General features: G+C 50.8%; 1 long non-coding RNA gene across 1 annotated transcript; it reads left to right on the top strand.

The window, feature by feature from the left end:
• Nucleotides 1-1,690: 1,690 nt before the first annotated feature.
• Nucleotides 1,691-11,327, top strand: LOC119089161. The gene is made up of 2 exons (XR_005093026.1): nt 1,691-2,322; nt 10,289-11,327. It is a non-coding gene; the product is annotated as an uncharacterized LOC119089161 (long non-coding RNA).
• Nucleotides 11,328-17,771: the final 6,444 nt, after the last annotated feature.

Raw genomic sequence — 17,771 nt, 5'->3', positions numbered from 1 at the left:
CGGCTCCAGCTTTCTTTTGACTTTTTTCAAGACAGGGTCTCACTAAGTCGCCTAGACTGCCCTTGAACTTGTGATCCGTCTTTACCCCCTTGAGGAGCTGGAACCCGTGCCACGAGACCCCACTGCTGCCCCCGAGCTCTTCCTCCCCGGCCCCCTTCCGCTTCCCCATCTTCCTCCCCCTCCTCCTCTTCCTCCTCTTCCTCTCCCCTCCCCTTCCTCCCCCTCCTCTTTTAGCTGCTTTCCCTCTCCTCTCCTCTTCCTCCTTTGCCTCCCCCTTCTCCCTCCCCCTCCCCCCTTTCTTTTTAAAGACAGAGTTTCACGTTGTAATCCAGGCAGGCTGCAATCCCCTGCTTCGGCCTCCTAGGTGCTGCTGGCTAGGCCACACCAGCACCTGCTTTGCTCTTTTAAGTTTCCCCTCCCAGGATCCCTGGCCAGCTACTCCACGCTGGCACAACACTTCTTTCTCGGTCTTTCCTCCCCCAACTTCATCTGACCAGTGCCTCCTGTTGGACATTTGGGCTCTTGGTTTTTTTTTTTTTTAATTGTTTTTGCTTTGAGATGGAGTCTCATGGAGCCTATTACAGTTGACTTGAATGCCAACTTGCCATAAATCAGGACCACCCAGAGAGGGAGCCTCTCCTAAAGAACCATCCCCATTGCCTTAACTGATACGGGAAGACCCACCCAGAATGTGGGCGGCGCCTCCTGGTAGCAGCTCTGTTTAGAAGGGTGGCGGGTGGGGGGGTGGGCTGTCTCCTGCTGCTTGCTTCTCTCTGTCTGAGTTGCTTTACCTGTTGCTGTAGCAGCTGATTCCTCCGCTGACGTCAGAACCGGGGGTCCCCGGTCTGCCGTCATGGACTAAGGAAGCTTTCAGGCTTCCAGAATCAGATTGGGAGTGCCGAGGCAGCCAGCCTTGTGGAGTGAGCATCTTCTGAGTTGCCATCCCACGGGGAGAGAAACCCCCTCCTGGGGTTACTCCAACTGCTGAGGCACCCAGCCACAAGGCCCAAGCAGTTACCAGGTTCCCAGCCTCTCAGGCGCGATTCAGTGTTAGCGCTATTTTAATGTAAACCGATTTAATACAATCTTTGATATATATAAATTAATCCCATAGGGTCTGTTCCTCCAGAGAACCCTGATTCATGCATAACTCAAGCTGGCTTCATGTCATGATGTAGCCAAGGGTGGCTTTGAACTCTTGATCCCCCTGCCTCTACCTTCCAAATGCTGGGATCCCAGTTGTGTACCACCATGCCTGGCTTGGGTCCCTCATTTTGAGGTCAGCGGTACTGGGCTTAGAGGCTCACATGTGTGATACCAGGCCTGGCCCAGCTTCCCCTCCATGCTGACTAGGAGCCCTTGGGCTACTCAGGTCCCTCCCCAGTCTCCGCGTCCTCGTGTGCAGTATTAATTAGAGTCTGTGAACTCAGCAAGGGCAAAGGACCCTGCCCGTTACTTACCTTCCCCTACAGCACTGGTTCAGAGAGCTTGTCTCAGCACAGTGGCAAACACTCCACCTCATCCTTGGCACACACACACACACACACACACACACACACACACACACACACACCGCCCCCGCCCCCCCCCCCCAGGCTCATCTGCAGCTTTACGAAGACAGACTTAAGTGGAGCTGGATCACCAGGGCAGGGCTGTGTGAGGACATGCCTCCTGCTCTCAATTATCCGTCCTGCAGTGCACATCCAGCCCTGGTCTAGCCCAACATCTCTTTGATCTCTTCCTGGACAGCGTTTGTAAGGGACAGCAGCCCTTTGTAAGGTGATCATTTCCTTTTGAGGGACACACTGGCTCCCTGGCGTTGTATCAGAGAGAAGACCAGTGGCCTTCTTGGGTCCTACTGATCTCCCTTTTATTCTTCCTCACCCAGTCCCTAGCCTAGAAGTTTCCTTAACTCCCTTACTTTTGGCCAAGACACCAGTCTATACCCAGAATCCCCCAAGGGCTTAAGCTTGTGGAAAACGGGGCCAAAGGCACTTTGTAGACTGTTTCCACTTTCTCCTCCCCACAGACCTCTCTGCCTGTTTCAACAGAAGGAGGGCAGGGCAAAGGCCAGGAAGGGAGAGGTAACCATGTCACCATGGGCTCAGCCAGGCTGAGGATCCCTAAGCCCCTGTCCCTTGGTCGTCAGGAATCCTGCACAGGGCTCATCAGCTTGCAGACTGTCCCAGCCGTCCTGCAAAGACGGCAGCGTGGGAGTGGGGAGGGAGGCACACACGGGCACGGCAATCTGATTGTTCTGGCAATGTGTGCAAAGCTGCCCAGCTGCCATGGCATCCCAGGTCCTCGAGAAGCCAGGCTCAGGTGGGTAATGACAGCATTCTGCATGTGGGCCTCCTCTTTCCTCATGGTCCATTGGCCACCAGTCCCCGAGGACGAAGGGGCAGACGTGACCACAGAGAGCCTTGGACAGCCTGTGAACACAGCGGAAATAGCCTTCCAGGATCAGCCTTCCAGTGAGACAGCTCAACTTTATTCCAGAGTATCGGGGATATATAGGATTGGGGTGGTAGCTGGGGCAAACTCTAATTTGCATCAGGTGGCACGCTCCTATCCCATAGCTGGATGGGTGGCAGCACAGCTCTGTGAAGCTGCAGCGTGTTACTTAATTACCATATGGGCAGCAGGGGAAGCGCGTTTGCAGGGAACTGTGTCAAGAGTCATCCTTGAGGTAAGTCAGGCATCCGGGCCTAGAGACATCTTCCAGATAAGGCTAGGTAGAGAGCAGGAAGCCCCTCCCCCCGCCCCGCTTGTGTGTGTGTGTGTGTGTGTGTGTGTGTGTGTGTGTGTGTGTGTAGTCCTCCATATTGTGTCAAACCTGGGAAGAGCTGTTAAGCTACGGTAGACTGCCACTTCTGACCAGTGGGACCTCCCAACATCTGCACGCCCAGGTAAGGGCCCCCAGGTACCTGGATGGTCTGATTGCATCATACTGAAACTCCATTCTAACTTTAATGTAGTAAAAGTCACAAGTCACGGCAGACACAGGTGCTTAGCTCTAGTATTCAGTCAGGTCCTGGTGTCATGATTGTTACTATTCTGACCCGCCCCCTTGAAATCCCACCCCTTAGGGCCACCCTGCAGCCTGACATAAGTCTCATTTTAAGGAAAAACTCTGCCCCTTCCTCTCTCTCTTCTGCTTTTCTCCCACGAGATATGCACCCTCGAAGCCCGCCCCCCTCTTCCTCTCTCTCCTTTCTATCTTTCTCTCTATCTAATAAACTCTTTCCACGCAAATGCAAATCTGGGTTGTGAATTACTAGCCGCTGCCACTGCCAGGCACGCATGGTGTGCATCTGCCCAGCCCGCCACTGCATCTGCCCAGCATTCCAGCAAGTTTTCCTCCACAAGTGGGCCCTGGCCCAGCCGGCCTTGGGTCCCCCGCATGCATAATTCATAACAAGGATGAGCTCACCTGCTTTGTTAAACTGCTCTATGCCTTGGGGTCAAGGAATGACTGCCTCACAAGGGCACCGCGCAGGTTAATGATGGGACAACGATCAGTCTGTGGACATGTTTTGGTCAGCTATGTCCCGTGTCACAATGTAGGAGGGCAAGAGCAAGGCGTCCCTGCCAGAGACCACTGCCCATGCCCCCACCCCGGGGGGTAGTGTCCTCACACCTGCCGGAGCAGCTATCCTAGAGGCCTCCCAAGAGTTCCTGCATGGCAGGTGCCTTCCAGTTCTCTGTGTACACGTGCTCCAGGGTTTTAACCTCTCCAGGGACAGGAGCTGTGCCAGACCCATGGCTCAGACACTGCACAGCTAGTCCATAAGTCCAAGGTCACACACCAATGAGAGCAGATACATCGTCAGGACCTATGCATCTGCTCTGCCTCTGTGTGTGGCTGTGCTGCCGGGGCACATGCAGGGGTCTAAACCCACCTCAGAAGCCCCAGGGCAGGGGTCACAGTGGTGTTTTCTATTCTTGTAAGTCTATCTTACTATCAATTGTCAAGACACTATGCACATGCATGTGTGGGTGTACGTGTGTGTGTGTGTGTGTGTGTTGTGTGTGTGTGTACCTACGTGTGTGTGTGGATGTGCTAGCTTGTGTGCAGAGGTCACAGCAGGGTGTCATGTGTCTTCCTCTATCGCTCTCTACATCACTGCCTTGAAGCAAGGTCTCTTCCTGCACCAGAAACTCACCTATTGGGCTAGCTGGCCGGCCAGCAAGGTCTCTGGCTCCATCAGTCTCCATCTGACAATGCTGGAGTCACAGGCACAAGTAGCCATGCCCTACTCTTACACAGATGCTGGAGATTTGAACTCGGGTCCTTGGATTTGCAGAGCAAAGCTCTTCCTCGCTAAACCATCTTCTTAGGCCCACATACTTGTCAATATTGCAAAGAAATCTTCACACTTGAGGCTGTGAGGAGCCACTGGCCTGATTTCAGATTTTCCTCCTTAAGTAGATGTGACAAGAGTGTCCCTCTGCCCATCACCATTCCTGTCCCAATATGCCTAGACCCCAAATTCTATCAGGGTTTCTCCTCTGTGGCTTTTAAGGCTAGGACACTGATTCCTCCAGACCTGGTCCTCTGCTGTGGCGTCCTAATGAGGCCCATCTGTCTCCACCATCTAGTCAGCTCCAAGAGGCGACTTGACTAGGCCATCGTTTTGTGGCTCTTTGTCCCTGTGGCCATGGTTCTGAGCCTCCCGGATAGGTGCGATGCTCCAGAAGCCCACCCTGCATGCGCTCACTCAGACACATCTGTGGAGTTTGCTTGTGAGGTGCTGGGGTGGAACCCAGGCCTCACATGTGCTAGAAAAGCTGGCTTCACTCACCCCAGACCTCTGTTTCAGAGGCCATCAGAATGCATGGCTGTGATCTGTCTCCTTGGCTGTGAGTCTTAGACCACAGAATGCAGTCTGAGCTCCTCCTGTGTCCCCCACCACCTCTCCAGCGCTTTTCAAACTCTAGACCACAAATGTTGGCTGTGTCACAGAACACTCCAGATCACCTCCCCTGCAACGCCTTTGCTCAGCGTTCCTTCTGTCTAGAAGGTCCTTCATCCCCCAGTGGCACCTCTTCTAGGACATCCTTCTCTACTCAGGGTATTGACAGAGCCCTCATGTGTTCCAGCCCCACCCTAGCAAATGTCATCCAAAACCCATAGCTACCTATCACTGCTGTCCTGGCTATCTGGTCTACCAGACTCCACCACTGGTGCTAAGCCTGATTCGCCTTTTGGGGCCCCAGAGCCAGCTCAGGCTTGACAGGCAGCAGGTTCTGAGTCTCTGCCTAGTGGTGCTTGGGCAGTCTGTCAGCCTGTGAAGGGTAGGGTTGTCTGTCAGCCTGTGGAGGGTTGTCTGTCAGCCTGTGAGCTGGTTGTCTGTCAGCCTGTGGAGGCTGGGGTTGTCTGTCAGCCTGTGGAGGCTAGGGTTGTCTGTCAGCCTGTGGAGGCTAGGGTTGTCTGTCAGCCTGTGGAGGCTGGGGTTGTCTGTCAGCCTGTGGAGGCTGGGGTTGTCTGTCAGCCTGTGGAGGCTGGGGTTGTCTGTCAGCCTGTGGAGGCTGGGGTTGTCTGTCAGCTGTGGAGGCTGGGTGTCTGTCAGCCTGTGAAGGGTTGGGTTGTCTGTCAGCCTGTGAAGGGTAGGGCTGTCTGTCAGCCTGTGGAGGCTAGGGTTGGCTTTCCTCTCATGTTGTTTCTGAGAGTTGTTATAAATGTCCTTTTTTTTTTGCTGTAGTTTCTCACTCCCTCATCTCTTCTGACCCAGCAAATGTGTTGTTTTCTCAAATGTAAACCTGACTGTGTGAGTCCCTTGCTTAAAATTCTGTAATATCTCTCAGCTGTTTACAGAATGAAATCAAAATCCTTGGCCCCTGCAGGCTGAATTCCTGTCATTCTCTGAAAACCAGATTCTTGGGAATCATGGTCCCTGGATTTTCATGTCTTTGGGCCTTTGCCCAATCTAAGTTTCCATGTCCTCCTTCCTCCTAGTCTCCCTCTGAGGAACTCCTATTCACCCTGCAAAGGCCAACTCAAATGTTCATGTGTGTAAAATTCTTGCTCTTACCTTTGTCCCCCAGGCCACAGAACAGTCACCACTTGTTTCCATGTCTGTCCCCTTTACATGGCTGAAGGACCCGCAAAGCACAGACCCAGCTCCTGGCAAACCAGTACTAACAGTGAGGGTAGAGAGGCTTGCGAATGAGTATTTTACAGTCCGTCCACACATTCCGTCCTCGTAACAACCCCAGGAGGAGGCCTCAACTCACCTCCACTTTGCACACGAGGAAACAAAAGGCCGAGTGTCACACTAGTTAGGAACTGCCACATGTATAGAACTTGACAAGGGTGGCCTGAACCCAGTCCTGATAAACGTGTATAGAATAAATGCATGGTACCACAACTGTCAGCTAGACCCAGTGTGCGTTATGAGACCTGCTGCCTGGGGGTCCCTGTCCACCTGTCCCTTACATACTTCTCATGTCCCTGCTCCGCGGTTCCCTGGAGCCAAAGGGCTGCCATCGCCTCACCAGGGTGTCACCAGCCTCGCCCACTCCTCTCCTCCCTCCCATAGCCTCTTTTCTGGGCGCTTCCCCTTCCTTTGGTCTGTTTGCACAGCTCTGCCGTCTCCTGACTGGTCTCCAGTGAAGTCTTCCCTCTGACCTGGGGTGCCACAGGGCCACGTTCAGAGCCGGGTCACAAGGCTACTTCTAAGTCTGTGATCTTTCCCGTGGCTGCTCTTCCTAAAGGGCAGGCTCCAGCCAGAGCGAAGAAGAAACCAAAACAACAACAACAACAAAAACCCGCAAGCGAGTGCAGGCTGCAGCAAGTTCAGGCTGCCTGCAGGTCAGGCCCCTGCCATGCTACAACCTCCAGACTCACAGTGGCCGCTCCAGAACCTGGGGCAGGTGACGCTGGGTGAGCTGGAACAGAGGGAGAGAGGTCATAGCCATTTTGTTGCTATCACAGCTGCCCCATGCCCAGGCTTGGTCTCTAGGGAGCTGAGGCACTGTCTGGTTTATCACGTCGCATCGTGCCTCCTCCAGGAGTGTGACCCTCCTGAGCAAACCCTTTTCCCGACACCCGCTCCCTTGCAGACTCCAGACTCCCGCCATCTTTAGCGCGGCGGTCCCTGGAGGCTCCTGGGGGTTGAGTTGCCCGTCTTCTTGTAGGGCTGGGCATTTCACAAGGGCGGTGGTAGCAAGAGGAAGAGCCGTGCTAGCTTCATTCTTTCATTCCAGTCAGTGTCCAGGGAGGGCAGCGAGGGTCCCGCCAAGTGAGCCAGCCTCCAGGCGTCTACATGGGCTGCACAGTCCGCACAGGACAACCCGAGGGCATCGAGACAACAGTTGTCTGGCTGAGGGTACGGGCGAAAGGTCAATGCCTTTTCCAGCTGCGCTGGTGAGGGCCGTGAAGGAATCCAGAGCATTGTTAGGTAGCATCCCTGCCAGGAGACACCATGTTTCCCTCACAGTGTTTACACTGGCCTTGGCTCTGGCAAGAGGGAGTTCGGCCAGGAGCAATCTGGCCCCAGGCTGAGAGCTGGGCACAAGTGTTTCCCTTCAAGCCAGTCACTTCCTATAAGCAAGGACCCTCATCAGGCCATAGGAGGCTATTCTGGACTTCCTTTATTCCCTGGTATCCTCCTGCTGCGTGCTACCTGGAAGTGTCCCTTGCTAATCTCGGGGCCTTGGGCCTGCCTGTCCCATCCCATGAGGCTGTTCAGGGTGTTTAGGCTGGAAACAGTGATGTTACTGATTGAGTGTCCCAACTTGGCCCACCCCAGGTGTGTGGAATTTTCGAGCCGGGTGAGCCAAGCCACAGAAGGAAGGCAGAAAGGCACAACATGTTTTGGAAGGTGGCTGGCAGCTCCGGCTGTCTGTCTCATGGGCCAGGGCTTAACACATGGTCGTGCAGCCACAAGTGGTGTGGGGCCTGGGGGTAGATGGCTAGGATGGTGGCTCTGCCTCCACGGAAGCTTCTCTAGCTTCTAACCATTTCCCCGGTCAGTGTCAGCCTGGTTCTTCCAGATGAAAGGGCCCTGTGAGGAAGGTCTTCTTCCTGTCTCCCTTGCCTCCTTACCAGAGACCCAGATTGTCATGGGCTGCTACAGACACCTTCCCCTGTCTTGGACAAACTTGGCTTTGAAGGGAATGTGGGACTGGGAGACAGGCGCTGGGTGAATGGCGGGGTGTCGTCATTAGGGTCACAGTATCATCAGCCTGACTCATGTGTGACTCTTCATGAAAGCAGAAGCTTTCTGGGCCAGCAAGCACCCTTGCAAGGAAGAATGGAGGGGGGCGGGGAGACATGGAGAGGAGTGAGCAGCCGGCAGGAGGAAAAGACCAGGAACAGAGACAACCATCGCCCAAAACCAGGTTTCCAGAGGCCTCCATGGCTGGCTGTTCTAGAGGCAGGGTAGGTGGAGGGCTTTGGGTGGGTGAGGCCCTCATTCCCTGCTTGCTCTGCCCTCCCTCTCCCCTCCATTGCTCCATCACTCCTTCTGCCCTCTTCCCCTCACTCCTCACCCCTTCCTCGTTTCTCTTTCCTGCTCTTTCTCTTTCCTGCTTCTTCCTTGAGCAGGTGATAGCATTCTTCAGCCGCCATGCTGCAGTGGGTAAAGCCATCCACAAAGCGAGGGTGAAGCCCCTCTGAGCTCCAGGCCTCTGGGACCCAGAAGTTCCCCAGATCCTGGGCTCTTCAGTCCCTGAGAGCCCCATTTCCTGGAGCTGGGTGCATTCCCATTCTCAGAGTCCCTGGTCCCGCATCAGGACCCAAACTCCTACACTAACCTCTCTCGCCTACTCCCTTTACCCAAGCCCGCCTCTCTTCTCTAAGCTCACTATGGCAACTTATCTGGTATTTTTTTCTCACAAAGATCTTGAAATGGACCTCAGAAAACAATCTGCTATTGAGACGCCAGCTTCTCCTTTAGACTGAAAGCTGTGAGGACTGTGTGTATCTCTGTGTGGCCAGCACAACACTCTGTTATTTACTGAGTACCTACTCCCTGCCAGGCACTAAGCTAGACTCTGCAGGTATGGCAGCCAAGCAAGCAGACATGGTACCTGCCTTCCCTCCTGGACCCGTCCGTCAGTACTGAAGAAGATACAGAAATCAGCACACACAGGGCTGGAAAGATGGCTCAGTGGTTAAGAGCACTTGCTGCTCTTCAGAAGACCCAAGTTCTGTTCCCAGCACCCATGTACAACAGCTTACAACTGCCTGCAACTCCAGTTCCAGGGGGATCTGATGCCCCCTTCTGGCCACTGTGGGTGCTGCACTTAGGTACACACACACACACACACACACACACACACACACACACATCTAAGTAGATTATACAGAGGGGTAGCACTATGAAAGGGGAACAGATCCTCATTAGTCCAACCCCATTACATGCTTCATGCTTGGATTGCATGAAGGATGAGTAAATTGCATCCCTTTTCCTGTTTCCTATTTCTTTTCTTCCCATGCTTCCAAGCCTGAAGGCTGGTCCAGTCTGTACCATCCACAAATATCTTTAATTATGTCCTGTCTTAAACTATTCATTCCTTTGTTCTCCTTGTATTCATCTTGTCTCCCTCATAAAAGTAAATTTCCATGCATTATTATATGTACCAAGAATTTTAACATATTGCCTTATTTAAAAACCTCATTCCTGTTTTAAACATAAGGGCACTGAGAGTCTACTAAATCATGTGTCAAAAGTCATACAGCTAACACCCAGAGAAGAGCCGTGTCCTATACTTCTTTGTGGCCATAAGGTGTGTCTGCCATTCCCAAGGTACCACAAACAGAGCTGGGAAACCTTGCTGGTAATAAGTGGGTGTCCTGGAATTCAGCAAGAGAAGGGTTGATGCCCTTCCATCCCTTGGAGGATCTTGTCCAGCTTTCCTCACCCATGCTGTTTGTACCCACTCCAATCTCCAGGCTTGCGGGGTGTTTACCCACCAACCCCACAGTTCCCCAGAGTTCTCTTGAGTGTGAGCAGCAGGAAATATTAGTTAGAAGGATTTAGATTGTGGAGATAAACAGATAGAAAATAAAGGATAGCCTCGAGAGGGCCTGGAACCTACTCCAAGGGCCCTGACTGTCTCTGGCCAGGGTTTTTATAGAGATGCCAAGGGGTGGAGCAAAAGACCTCCTCCCCCAGCACAGCCAAGTGCAGACCATCTCAGACACCTGCACTCAGGCCCGTGCTCCTAATCATCCTCTATGTAGGAACTTGAAAACGGGCTCCCACACAGGCTTGACTGCTGGCCTTCTGGAACCCTGTTCTTCACCCTTGTTCCTGTGTCTTCCTCCTCTCTTCCACAGGTCTGCCCACAACCGCCTTCTCACAGAGGAGTCCCTGGGTGTATCTACCATCTCCAGCTCCTTTTCTTTCTGCTCATTTCCACTGAGCTTGGATTTAGTCTGAATGACAGCCCCACCCAGCATCCTGCCTCCTGGCCTGTCTAGCAATCAATCAGTTCCTTACCATTGCATTTATAAATGGCTCTCCTCCACCGCAGAGGCTGGGATGGGGATCCAGCTGAACCCCGCAGTCCCAGTAACACTGAGGGCCAACACAGAGCTTCCTGCTCCTCATCACCCCTTCTTCATCACAGGCAAGAGACACTGTTTCCTCAGCTACTTTTTCTGTCATTTGCATAAAATCGCGGGTACCCATGGATGAACTCACTGACGAATCTGTGTACCCGTACCCAGCACCGCGATCAGATGTGCTCACTTTCTTTGTGACTTTGATACGAGATCATACCCGGTTGTGGACTGCAGAATGGTGTCTGGTGTGTTGTGTAGTCGATGAACTGAGCTAGTACATGCAGAACCCCTCACAGTTCTTATGTCTTGAGATGACCGTTCAGCCTTCCCAGCATCCCCTTGGCTGTGTTTTCGGCCACACTGCGTCCGCTGGGAACAGCGCGTTGGGGGAGTATGAGAATCCAGGGTCCACACGATGCCGATTTTTGTTTCCAGTCATGGGATTGGTGCATCCTATGGTGGTTTAATTTTCAGTTATTTTGAGGAACCTTCACATCACACCGTTTAAACTTATAATACTACCTCAATGGAGAGTAACACCCTCAGTTCAAAACCCCAAATTTGAGATGCTCTGAAATTTGAACCAGTTTATCACTGCTGTGACACCACAGAGGCGAGGTCCATGTCTTGAAACTGTTTCAGGCACAAACTTATTAAAACTATGGTACAGATCACCCTGGTCTGAGCACAGAAAGTGTGTTAGGGCTCTAAGGGAATTTTGGGTTCAGACAGGGTTCCTTCTCCAAGAAATCGGATTTTGTATGAACAAATGTCAAAAAAAAAAATCCCTAAAATAATAATAGTAAAACTTCTGGTCCCAAGCATTAGGAGACTCTCCCACCTGTACTGATTTATAACCCCCTAGCAGGGACAAGCTTTCCTTTTCTCCACCTCTGCTGACACTGTTGCCTGTCACCTTTCTGTTCTGGACCTTTCTGACAGATGTGAGGGATTGCTCACGGTAGTTTTACGTTGTGTTTCCTGGGTGATTAATGATGCTGAGATTTTTGCATATAAAGATTAGATGTAAAATAGTTCTGTCTCCACAAAAACTTCCATGTCATGTGTCTTCGTTGGATTTCTAGTGCTATGGTAAACACCATGACCAAAAGCAACTTGGAGAGGAAAGGGTTTATCGGCTTACAGTTGTAGTTCATCAGGAAGGGAAGTCAGGTCATGAACTCAAGGCAGGAACTGAAGCAGAGACCACAGAGGGGTGCTGCTTCCTGGCTTGATCCCCATGGCCTGCTCAGCCTGCTTTCTTGTACAGCCCAGTGCCATTTGCCCAGGTGTGTACCAACCCACAGTGGGCTGGGTCCTCCCACACCAATCAATAATCAGGAAGGTGCTCCATTGCCTACAGGCCAATCTGATGGGAGCATTTTTTCAGTTGAGGCTCCTCTTCCCAGATGATCCTGTTTTGTGTCAAGTTGGAAAAAACAAAAACAAAACAAACAAACAAACAAACAAAAACCTCTAACGAGGGTGAGAACTAGAAGGACGAGATGGATGATGAGGAAGAGCCAGATGGGGTATCTAGGTGGGTGAGAACGGGATGAGAAAGACTAAGATGGGGGAGAACTAAGACCAAAGAGTTAAGATCGCACATAGAGGGAGGGGGCTCAGAGAGAGCGCAGAATAGAAGCTGTGTGGAGAGAGAACTGACTCGGAAAAATAAGTGAATGGACTGAAGAGTTTCGTGTGCATAGATTCATTCGCCATCCTTAAGATTAGACTGCTCAACTGATTGATAGATTCTTCCACGGACCCTGGGAGAGGGCTATCGAGGGGCTGGACCCCAATAGTCCACGAGAGTTGCCGTCTTGTCAACTGGACAGTACAACACTATTAAATAATAAACTTTTTTGTTTCTTATTTATCCCCAAGATCCCATATTAATAACCATATCACAATATAAAATATCCCAACTTCAAAAAAAAATCTCACAGTCTTTAAAACCTCTAACTTTGAAAGTTCAGTCTTGGGACTGGGGAGATGGGTTGGTTGGTGGCTGTGACCACTGGCTGCTCTTCCAGAGGATCCAAGTTCAATTCTCAGCATCCATATGGCGGCTCATAATTGTTTGTAATTCATGCATGTGGGACACAGATATATGCAGGCAAAACACTAATACACATAAAATAGATAGCTAGATAGACAGACAGATAAGAGATAGATTAAAAAAGCCCAGTCTCCTTAAACTATCCAAAGTCTCTTTAAAAGTTCAGAGTCTCTCTAAAATAATATCCATGGTCTTAAAACTGGATTGCTGTAAAAAAAAAAAAAAAAAAGTTTTGTGGGTTTGTTGTTGTTGCTTGTTTGTTTGTTTTGTATGTTTTTTCTGTTTGTTTGTTTTGTGACAGGGTTTCTCTGTGTAACAACACTGGCTGTCCTGGACCTTTCTTTGTAGACCAGGCTGGCCTTGAACTCACAGAGATCCACCTGCCTCTGCCTCCCGAGTGCTGGGATTAAAGGCACATATCACCACGCCTGGCTAAAAGTTACTTTCATACTTCAAGAGGGAAGAACAGGGGCACACTCAGAATTTAAGCAAAATTAAAATCCAGCGGTGTAAAAATTCAGTGCTTGACATCCGGGACCCACTTACGATCGTCTGGTCTCTAAAAAACCTGGACAGCTCAACAGCTCAGGTTCTGCCCTGGGCAGCACACACAGCTTGTGCCATGGGCTCAGGCTGGCTCCACCCCATAGCTGCTGCCGTCCTTGGTGGTCGTACCACGGTCCTGGCTTTTCCCATATGCTGGGGCTCCACTGCAGCCAGGCTGTGCCTTCACCAACAGCTTCTCCTGGCCTCTCTTCAGGGACACCAGACCACTACATGGTACTCCAGTCTCTCTCTGTGACCCGTTCAATCCTGGGGTCCCCACTGCAACTGAGGCTGCCTTCACCAGTGGCCTGGCCTGGCCTCTCACAGTGCCAAACCTCTCCTGCTTTCCGTGACTTCTTCAAATCTTGCTGCTCTCCTGCCACCAAAACCAGTAACGTGGGAGACTCTTAGACATTACCAAGTTTGGCTGTTAGCCTGAGATGTAGCCTTGGCCCCCACCTCTAGACCACAGCTTAGTATGCTGACCTGGAGGAAGAACTTTCCACAATACCTCACCTCAGTAATGCTGATCTCTTCTTCTTTTTTAAAAATTCATTTATTTTAAAAAATTTCCATACAAAAGATCTTAGATATTCTTCCCCTTCCCCAGCTCCTCCCACCTCTCTAGCCACTCATCTCATGCTCTCTCTCAAAAAATAAATACAAACAAAAAGTGCAAATCAAAATGCATTAAAAAGACAACACAACAGAAAACAAAACCCAGTGAGACAAAGAAAATTCCAAATCAAAACAAAAAGCGCTCGCGGACACACACACACACACACACACACACACACACACACACACACACACTACATGGAGTTCATTTTGTGTTGGCCAACTACTCCTGGGCATGGGGCCTGCCATGGAATATGGTTGATACACCCAGTGACACTCTGTTGGACAACATTGACTTTCTCTTACCTAATAAGTATCAATTGCTAATAACTTTTTGGTGAGGGGTGGGACTTTGTGCCTTCCCTTCTCCAGGCTGGGATTTTGTTTGTTTTGAGCATTTTGTCTCGCACATGCTGTCATTTGTGAGTTCCAATGCGTATAGTCCTACTGTGTCTGGAAGACCCTGTTTCCTTGAAGTCATCCTCTACCTCTGACTCTTACAATAGCTGTTCTTACAGCTTTCTGCATGATGCCCGCCCCCACCCCACCCCCAGGTCTTCCTCCAGTTCTGCCTTCTGAAGAGTAGGCCTCTGCCTGCCTTATCTGAAGTTTGCAATATTCATGTGAAATGTTTTCACCCCCTTTTGGTTTAATTTTCTCCTTGGCAATTACTATTAACACACTGGAAATTCCATAAACATATCTGTTTATGTCTCTCCACTTAGAATATATGTTCTGTGAGGTTGCGGTTGGCCTGTTTCTGTCAAGTTATAGTTCATATCCTCTAAACTATACCTGGTGTGTAGTCCCTTGACAAATAATTCGCTTGTGTTGACTTTTATCTGACCCATCCCAGAGGGATTTGAAATTTTTAAAATTCATTTAAGGGAGCTAGGGGCTTCTCCCAGTCTGACTGGCATCTTGGAGGCAACACATGGGCCTAAGTTAGCACACTGGCATCCTGGAGCCTAGGCCAGCCCAGGAATGTATTTTTATTTAGCTCAATAGAAATTATATTAGCTGTCAACATTAAAGGATGAGAGATTTCATGTTTTTAAAGCCCAGATTCCAGCTTCTCTGGAAAAATCCAATGATCTTGTGGTCCTGGGGCTGCATTCCAAGCTGGCAACAATCAGGATGCTTAGCTGTGCCTGTCTCTGAGATGGACCAGCTTCTGCCAAAATCAGGATGCTTAGCAGTTCCTGTCCTCTGAGATGAACCCGCTCCTGCCAGCCTCATTCACATACATGTTCCAGACCTACCTGGTCTCTTTGGCTTTTTTGGTTTGTGTTTGTCCAGTGGTGTGGTCAGAAGCAAGTACCTCTGAGTTTCCTATCCTCGTCTGTGACTAAAGGTGATAATGTGCCCGCACTGCGTGATGAGACTCATCTGGGAAGGGTCTGTGTGGGCTGCAAAGTCCAGAATACCCTGAAACAGTTGGCAGCCACACCACACCCTTTCACATAAACACCTCATCAGGGGCAGCTGCTGAGCTCTGTGCCCTGCCCTGCCCGAGGATCCCACCCAGATACTCTGTGCAATGGCTTCCTGCTTCCCAGATAGCATCTGGTTCTCATGCAGTCTGCTCAATGCTCCTCTGTCCTCAAGCTTGTCCACGGACACCTACACAAGCCCTCTCTGTCACCTCCCAGTGCAGGCGTGGGTCTCTGACAAGACTCCCCTGTACTGGCCCTTGGCAGTTGTACCAGAGAGGCCTTGCAGCAGGCCCTGGAGAGGCGTTTGAAGGTGTGGCCCTGCCACCACAGTGCCCACCAACATTGCCACCAAAAAACCAGCATGGATCCCCGGGGATCCCTGCCTGATACTAGACGGCAAGAGCATGAAGTATTACCATGTACCAGTAGGTTTGGGGTAGGAGCACAGATGTTCCTGGGATGTCGGGAATGTGTGAAGAAGCCACAGGAATGCCAGGGGAGAGGGAGAGGAACACTGAGTCGCCAGCTTTCAGGGCCTTGTGTGCCACGTTTGTGGGGCTCAGAATCCCAGCTTTGAGTAACCACGTGGTTATCTGTTGGCTGCATGGCCTGAGAGGTAACTTCCGCTTATCTGGGTTTGGCTTCCTCTCCAGTGAAGGGAATTTTTTGTTTCCCTCCCCCCTACTTTCCTGCATTGTGAGAATTCCACGAGATCATGAGAACCACGTGGTCACATATGTGGCAGACACAACCTGAACACTTAACACAGATCAGCCCATGTGTGCCTCACACCATCGCAAAGAGGTGGGGTCTGTTAGCATCCCCATTTTACAGATGGGGACACTGAAGCACACAGGCTAAGGAATTGACTGTAAAGTTACACCAAGTGAGTGGCAGAGTTGGGCTTTGAACTCAAGAAATCTAGGCGTGGGGTTCCTTGCTTAAGTTCTGACAGTGTCACTTCTGTATGAAACAGTGCTGGGACAGCCCTAAAAGCCTTTAAATATCAGGCAGGACACGTGGCTCCCTCTGGTGGCTGGGAGTTGTTTTGCTGGGAAGCAGGGATTTGAATTCTCCTCAGCAAGGGCCACAGCTGAGCTATCTTAAGCCTCTTGAGCGCCAGTGGGGTGCCTGCATCCATGGGGAGCCCTTAGGTTCTGGGGTAAGCCAGGCCCAGCACACAGGGCAAGCAGAGAATTAACAGGAGGGCAGTCGGATGGGCGGGTGTCTGTGGGTCGCAGGAATGGCCACAACTCTCTGCTTCTTTGGGCAGAGTTGCACGAACCTCTTCATGGGAGAGTTGAGCACCCTACTGTTTATATCTGATTGCACACATACAGCAAGGCCCACATCTAGCTGCAAGGGAGTCTAAGAACTGTGATTGTATTCTGAGAAGGCAAGGGGATAGATGAGTTGCAAGCGGCACTTAATAGCTTGTTTTGTGGCTCAAAGCAGAGAGGAGTTTACTCAGCAAGGTGGGTAGCACTGGCACTTAAGGTCAACACTGGACAGACAGGGCCTGAAGACATGGCTGAATGGTTAAGCAAGTTTGGAGGATACGATGCTTCTGGCTTCCATCACAGTCACCTGCATGTGCATGCGTGCATGCTCATGTGCACACACACACACACACACACACAAACACATGCACATGCACACGTACACGCACACACTCACACACAAATAGAAGTAAAATAAATCTTTTAAAATTATTGGACAGACAAAGACTCAGAAGGGACAAACTTTGGTAATTGGAACAGAGCCCAAGAGTGCATAACCCTAAGCCCACGGGTACCAGATGGTGTAGTAGACAGGAGGAGTAAGAGTAAAAAAGGGGGGTGCAGACATAGGCAAAAGTGGCCCAGAAACAAGCGCAGAGCAGACGGGTAGTCTGGACTTGGGCGAGTTGGGTATTGCCTGGTATGCTGGCATCCGGGAGACAGTTTTTCTCCAGATGAAAGTGCAGTGCTACAAAAAAGGACATGAAGGCAAGAAGGGGACGCGCTGGGAGGAGGGTCCCAGTGAGAGGAGGAGGAGGGAGACAGGGTGACGGCAGGGGAAAGGACCGAACTTCATCCTACACGTGTACCAAGCTGTCAAAGATTTTGTTCTGTTAGGACATGGTCTCACTAGGTAGCCCTGGCCAGCCTGGAATGTGACATGTAGAGCAGGCTAGGCTGGAACTCACAGAGATCCTCCTGCCTCTGCCCTCTAATTGCTAGGATTAAAAGTGTGCACCACCACACCTGGCTAAAAAAAAAAATAATTTTTTAATATGAAAACCAAAAAAGTGTGGTACCATAGTGAGGAGCCATCTTAAGACGGTAACCCCCAGACTTGCTGCTTGGGGAAACATGAGAGGATCTTTCTCCTCCCCTCCCTCCCTCCCTCCCTCCCTCCTCCCTCCCTCCCTCCAACTTTCTAATTTACCTGTTGCTTTGTATATATGTATGTAGACATGTATATTTTTTACTTTTTTTAAAAAAATATTTATCCATTTATTTTTTATGTGCACTGGTGTTTTGCCTGTGTGAGGGTGTCAGGAACTGGATTTACTGAAGGTTGTGAGCCACCATGTGGTTGTTGGGAATTG

This window comes from Peromyscus leucopus, chromosome 15, assembly GCF_004664715.2.
Source record: "Peromyscus leucopus breed LL Stock chromosome 15, UCI_PerLeu_2.1, whole genome shotgun sequence".
Taxonomy (NCBI): Eukaryota; Metazoa; Chordata; class Mammalia; order Rodentia; family Cricetidae; genus Peromyscus; species Peromyscus leucopus.
The sequence above is the reverse complement of the archived record's forward strand: the minus strand, read 5'-3'. Positions and strand labels throughout refer to the sequence as shown.